Genomic DNA, 7,369 nt, shown 5'->3' on the forward strand with positions numbered 1-7,369 from the left:
AGCTTAAAGTGCTCATCAAAGTGATGAGCACTGAAACTAGTTCTGTGAATGAAGGGAGAAAAAAGGAGCGTGCTGGTGAAAGTTAAAGAAAAAAGGAAAAAAGAAGAAAAAGAAAATAGAGATGTGATACCGGATCTAACCACTAATACATGAGCCCACCAATAGAGATGGGCACGAACTTTGTTTATAAATAGATATGCTAAGCCTCCATAAACACAACATCAAAGCTTACATTCATATTCAAGTGGTCCAAATTAGAATCTCTAAGGAAATCAACACAGAAGCAGCACAGCACAGTACAGACATACATAGCTAGCCCTTGAACTATAGCGTACAAGGGAACGAGAAAAGGAGCAAGAAATCTAAATCAAAGCCGTCGTCATGGAATGGAAGAAATATTATTTGGATTTGATGTTGGTGCCTTTAGGAATTGTGATAACCATTGGTTATCATGTTTGGTTATGGCACAAGGTTCGTACCAGTCCCTTCACCACCACCATCGGCATCAACGCTCATGGCCAACGCTTCTGGGTTCCAGCCATGATGAAGGTACATAAAGATATACATATATAATCCATCTTATTCATTCAAATCTGTTAAATATTAGATCTTGATCGGTCTCAATTATTCCTAGTTAATTTGTTCTCTTATTAAGCTTCCGCAATCCCAGACTAGCAGCAGGTGTTTCTGTTTATAATAAAAATATGATGGCCAGCGTATACTTCTACTTTAAACTGCACTATCTTCTATGTATGCTTGTTGACTCCTGATTCTAGCTCACCAAATATTTTGATCTTAAATAGTTGTGTTGTTTAGGTGTTTGTTATGAAGATTTTCATTATATATGTTACTGAGATAAAAAGCTCATAACAACAAATAACTAAGATTCCTTGTCCTTGATCTGGTTTGTGAACTCTAACATAGATTGGTATATATCAGACGGCATATAAAATCGACTTAGGGTGTTCCTTATTCACAATTTCACACTTCAATTTTTCGGTTTCGTTTCCCTGCACTTCACTAGGTATATGCGTTTTATCTCGGCAGTGTTTAATTACAGTGAGAATGATTGATTTGTATCCACTTTGATTTCTTTATATGCAGTAATCTATTTGTTACGCGGAATCTAAGATCAATTTCTTGTTGTGTTTTGAGAATTTATACCTCAAGAGTAGTTTATGCTTCAAAATATTAACATCAGCATATGAGGGAAAAAGTTAAAGCAAGCACAGTCAGGAGGGTTCTCAAACGCGCACACACATGTATATAGGGAATGGTTCAGATTTTGCTTTACGGTGTTGGTATACTTAGTATAGAATCCATATCGAAATGATTCAAATGAAAATCATACAGAAATGAATATCCAAAAAAGAATTTACTGTGGAGTTGAGTAGTTAATAATTAGATTCATCAGTCCTGAAAAAGGAAAGTTACAGCAAGGAATATCCGACATAGCAGAATCTCAATATACAATTGGCTGGCCTAAAGGTTTTGGGTTTTTTATTTTTTCGAACACTGAGAAAAGATTAAAAGAAGTGCCTTTTAATGAGTTGATATGTGATGTTATATCATCATTTTTCGAGTCAAAAGTGGGTTATCATGCATGATTCCACTTCCTCTTGTTTTTGTTGTCTTTTGTTCATTATTATATCTCTTAAAAAATCTCTTCCTGATCACCTTGTCCATAAAATTTAGAATAAAAAAAATAAAAGTCTCTATGTTCGTGAACGTCACGATTCTTCTTTCTTCACTCTTTTGAAGATTCCATGTTCATCTCCATCTTTAATTTAGAGCCATCTATCTATTCTATTAGCTTCTGGCTGGTGCTTTAGACAACAACTAATTAATCCATAATAAGTTAATTATTTTATCCATTCACGTGGGCTGAATTTATAAACCGTATTAGAAAAAGAAAAACATATAGGAACAAGGATAAGAAAAAAAAAACATAATCAGTAATGGGAGATTTAGAATCTTTAGTTCTTATTATTTGTGTTTACATTTATATTTTAAATGAAGAAAAATTATGAACTGATGAAAAGTACGAAAATAAAATAATACTGAATTTTTTTAACGCAAAAATGTATTAATTTCACAAAAATGGTTTCCTTTTTGTTTGATGAAGGACATGGACAAGAAGAACATCATAGTAGTGCAAACCCTACGGAACCTGATAATGGCATCAACTCTCATGGCCACCACATCGATCCTCCTCTCCGCCGGCCTGGGCGCCGTCATAAGCAGCACCTACAGCGTAAAGAAGCCTCTCAACGACGTCGTTTACGGGGCACACGGCGAGTTCATGTTGTCGCTAAAGTACGTGACAATACTCACCATCTTCCTCTTCTCATTCTTCTGTCACACTCTGTCCATTAGGTTTCTGAACCAGATCTGCGTCCTGGTGGCCATCCCACAAGATATAAAGTCCATGATAACTCCACAGTACTTAACAGAGCTTCTGGAGAAAGGGTGATATTAAACACAGTGGGGAATAGGCTTTTTTACTCAGCACTTCCTCTTCTTCTTTGGATTTTTGGGCCTGTTCTGGTTTTCTTGTGCTCCATGGCCATGATTCCTGTGCTTTATAACCTTGACTTTGTTTGTACTGAGGGTAACGGCGGGAAAGTGGAAGTGGACTTGAATGGAACAAGGGACGATGGCGACTATGTTTGACTGATGTCAAACATATACTCGTTTAATTTGCAAGTAAATGAGAAATCTTAGTTAGACACATTCCATTTAAATCCATTAATGTGAATATATGGATCAATGTATAAGCACAAATGTTTAAATAAGTTTTGCCTGTGCTATGTTTCAAAGCATGCTTGGTTTCATGTTGAATATTAAATGGGATATTTTAGACTTAGTTTGATCTGTCAAATTTGTTAAGATTGGATTATTGATGGCTTTAAGATATTCTCCATGTTTTAATACGTTAAAAGGAAAAAAAGTTGTAGGTTTGATTAAACTAGAATAGGAAAAAAAAATGGGGCTTTAGCAAAATGGCGTCAGAATACATATTATTGATAAAGAAGTGGATGGTGTCTTATCATAATTCCACTTTGACTCTACTTTATTTGTGGTCTGGTCTCCTTCAAAATCACTTTCTGTACCCTTTCACTAGAAGGACACAAGAAAAGAAATTTTGTTTCATGTTTGAAGGGAACGTGTCATATATGTTTCGTCTTAAGTGGAAAATGATTTAGGCATTCCTCCCGCTTGAAGATTCCACCGTGATAATCTCCAGCCATAAATTCCGATGAATATATGATATATCGATCGATTTATTATTTAGACTATTTATTTCTTCAAATTCTTAATATAAGAACTACTTAATTAAGCACTTCGATTGGAAGACATGTTTTTAATTAGCTTATTATTATCAGCTCAAAAAAAAAGAAGCTTATTTATTAATAATGCTATCGAAACCATTTACCTCAAAGAAATCAAGGCCATTGATGAGAGAGCTAATCGGCGAGATACGCACACTACTGAGAAAGGAACTGCCCGTGTCGGCGGTGGTCGACTTGGTGATCAAGTTCTGCTCGCTGCCATTCATCAACGCCACCGCCATCATGGTGCTCGGATTGACCACAGCATAAATTATAAATAACAGCATTATTTTTTTTTTACCAGGATAAATAACATCGTTATTAATTATCATTGTTCACGTCATTCACACGGTGCGTGCATGCCAAGTATTAATTACCAACGTATAAACATCATACATAATATATAAATAAAATTATGTAACAAGGGACATAAATACATAAATTTAATAATAGTTGGTAAATTACTTTATTTAGAAAATGGTGATCATTTGTTCGGTAGGAAGTGAATACACACACATATATATTGATAAGTGATAGATATAATACTCCTCCTGTCCTTAATATAAAACCCATTTAATTAATTTGATTAGATTAAGGAAGTTAAGTAAGTTAGTTATAAGAAAAGTGATACATTTTTCCTAAAATACTATAATCATATTTCTTAATGCTTCCTCTCCCTCTTCTACTTGATTATGGGTGACGGAGTATCTATAAGGATAATTTAGAAAATTGATAAATATAAGAAATGGTCTTATATTTAAGACCAAAACCAATTCAAAAATTGATAGGAAGAGGAACAGTATTATTAAGGATTCTGAAGGTTTAGAAGAAGAGGAACATTTGTGAAAGCAAAAGGGGGTGGTATCATAGCAACGACAACGACAGCGAGGAGGATATATAAGAAGGCAGAAGCAACGCTCACAAGCAGAGTGGCAAGTTTCTCCCCAGTCGTTGCGCTCACATTGAGGTGGGTCGGACTCAGTGCAGGCACAGTCGTTGCAGCAGGCTGCGGCGGCGGAGTTGATTGAGTAGTTCTGCTTCACCATTTGAGCCTCCGCAGCTGCAGTGAAGGCCGCCACCATCAGGAACAGAATCGCCACTCCTACGGCTTTTACCATTGTTGTCGTTACTCTCTCTCTCTCTCTCTCTCTTTCTCTGTGTTTTCTGTGCTCGACGGCGGTGAGGAGGTGAGACCCTGTGAGGGCCAGCTTTTTATAAACTGTGAGAAATTAAAAAAAAATTTTTTGAGTGAATGTTAGAAATTAAATTTTAGTTGGAATCATGAAGAAGCCTCTCAACGACGCCGTTTACGGAGCCCACGGCGAGTTATGGTGTTGAAGTACGTGACGGTTGCCCCCATCTTTATAAGTAAAACCCATAATAGTGTCATTAAACAATGCTAGTATTGCGTATTAAATATTGCGATAGATTGATAATTACTCTCCGGTCCTTAATATAGGACCCAATTCTTGAGTTGGTTTTGGTCCTAAATATAAGACCCATTTATCATATTTATCCATTTTCTCTAAATTACCCCTATGGATGCTCCCTCAACCATAATTAAGTAGAAGAGGGAGTGGGGGTATTAAGAAAGATGATCATGGTGTTTAGGAAAAATGTATCATTTTTCTTATAATTAACTAACTTACCTAACTTCCTTAATCTAATCAAATTGATTAAAGGGTCTTAATAAGGACCGGAGAGGAGTATTAATTGGTACCAGCGGCTGTTTCGATTCGCCATGGGTCACATAACCCAAACCCAGGTCCAGCCGTTGGTTGGAAGTGTTAGTTTGATGGCCCGTCGGGTCCGTTTAAATTCACTGATAATTATGTCTGAATATTCTCTGATAAAATATTAAAACAAGAAACTAATTTTGAATAAATAACAATCAACGACAACCAGATAGCTAGCTAAATAATAGATCCAAAAGACTTTTTAAAGATGTCCACTGTATGCATGGGTAGTTTTCTGATAAATTGTACAACTTTAATCTAACGCCATTTATTTTATTGGAAATTTATTATTAATTTTATTCTATTTTATTGGGTATAATTTTTTATTTAACAGAAACCATAATAATAAATAATAATTCCAAAAATATCTATATATGTTTTTAAACAAAAAAATAATATAAACTATTTTAATTAAATGTAGAAGAATCAAATTAAATTATAAAAATAAGCGCTACGCTAGCTTAAATAAGACTAGCTTTTTATAATTACATTTTTTTGGCAACCTTTTCATAATTATATTTTAGTGCATACCTCTTCAAATTTAGGAAGGAGTGTGGTTCATTTTATAAGTTTCAATTTGATTTTAATTGGTTTAATATTTAACACATTTTTTTATTTTACTCTTAATAATTTATTCTCTCTTATTCCAACACATTCTTTTCATTTTTTTTCATTTATTACAAAACATATTTAAATAAGAGTATATTTCTAACCTACTTATTATTTTTAATTAATTTTAACTAATAGTTTATTATTCGTAAATTATTAGTTATTTGAATAGTAATTTGTAATAAGCACACGGGGAGTACAGAATATAAATATATGTGTGACGCCACTGTTTTGAACTTTGTTCCTTCGTCATAAACTATGCGCAACTATATATACAATACCACTGGACCTCCGGCGATCTCAAAACTTCAAACACGCGAACATAGTCTACCTAGAGAGAAGATGGGTTTGAAGAAGAAGGCGACGGTAAAGGTAAGTTGGTTCTGTTCCTGATGGCGGCCTTGTCTGCAACCGTACTGGGGGCTCGCCGGGTGGATCCAGACACTTTGCCGGCTGAGACGGTGACCGTTAATGGCGGACCCAACAACCACATAAAGTTCAACACCACTGCTTGCTGCAACCACTGTGCCTGCTGGAGGTCGATCCCACCTCGATGCCATTGCAGAGACTCCGCAGAAACTTGCCCACTCTGTTTGTAAGAACTGTGCCTGCACTGCCTCCATTCCTCCACGCTGTCGTTGCCTTGATACTACCGGATTCTGCTATACCCCTTGCTAGATGCGTTATAAATTAATAAAATCAAGGTGTTGAATATACATTTACCCTATTTATACAATTTATCACTTATGATGAAGAACCGTATGCATAACTATCATCTTATAAAATACATAATACAGTCTAACGTGAAAATATAAGAATAACTGCCATTAAAAAAAAAAAAAAAATAGTTCACATGGGTGAGATCGATATGAAGAGTTCAAAATCTTTTAATGTATAAAAAATTTATCAAAATAAAATAATAATTTTAGACTCTCTAAATCATACTTCCTCTGGTCTTTATTATAAGTTCAAATAATAATTTATACACAATGAAAACTCAGTTAAAATTAGTTAAAGTAATAAATAGATTAGAATATATATTTTTATTTTAAAATATGTTTTTGTAATAAATAAAAAATGACGAAAGAAAGTGTACGGAAAAATATGATTAGAAAGAGTATGGCAAATGAGAGAGTAATAAAAATGTAGTTTAAAAAAGTATTAAATGTTAAAAAAAACCGTATAAATGTCAAAAGAAACCCTTATTGAGACTTATGAAATAGACTATATACGCTTCCTAAATTAAAAATTTATAAATATGACGGGATGAAGTATTTATTAAACAGTATAAATAGAACATATGCACGTGAGATGAGGCAAGAGTGGAGAATAATACATGAGATAAGTTTAAGTAAGTTGCATTTTGGGAGCTTATAAGGGTTAGAATATATTAAGATTAAAAAATAATGCTTAGAAAAGATACTTACAAATGGTTCACCAAGACAATACTCCCATTGGAAGTTTTGAACTCGTAATTTATAAGGTGAGTTCAATTCTCATTCACGGAATCAATATGAGGTATTGGGAAGCACCCAAAAGTACTTCTCAGAAATATTTTTCTACAAAACAAGGTAAACTCCTCTATATATTTACTTTGTATACATAAAAACACTTTTAAACCATGGTTTGATTTCCATCCAAACACCCCTTAATGTATGAAGTAATACGTTTTATGATTAAGAGTAAAATATT

The 7,369-nt window shown here is 34.1% G+C and overlaps 1 pseudogene; it reads left to right on the forward strand.

Moving 5' to 3' along the window:
- The first annotated feature begins 315 nt into the window (after positions 1 to 315).
- On the forward strand, positions 316 to 2,673 carry LOC114715773 (uncharacterized; annotated as a pseudogene).
- Positions 2,674 to 7,369: the final 4,696 nt, after the last annotated feature.

Source organism: Neltuma alba, unplaced genomic scaffold (assembly GCF_004799145.2).
Source record: "Neltuma alba isolate B1F8T4 unplaced genomic scaffold, ASM479914v2 tig00011612_pilon, whole genome shotgun sequence".
NCBI lineage: Eukaryota > Viridiplantae > Streptophyta > Magnoliopsida > Fabales > Fabaceae > Neltuma > Neltuma alba.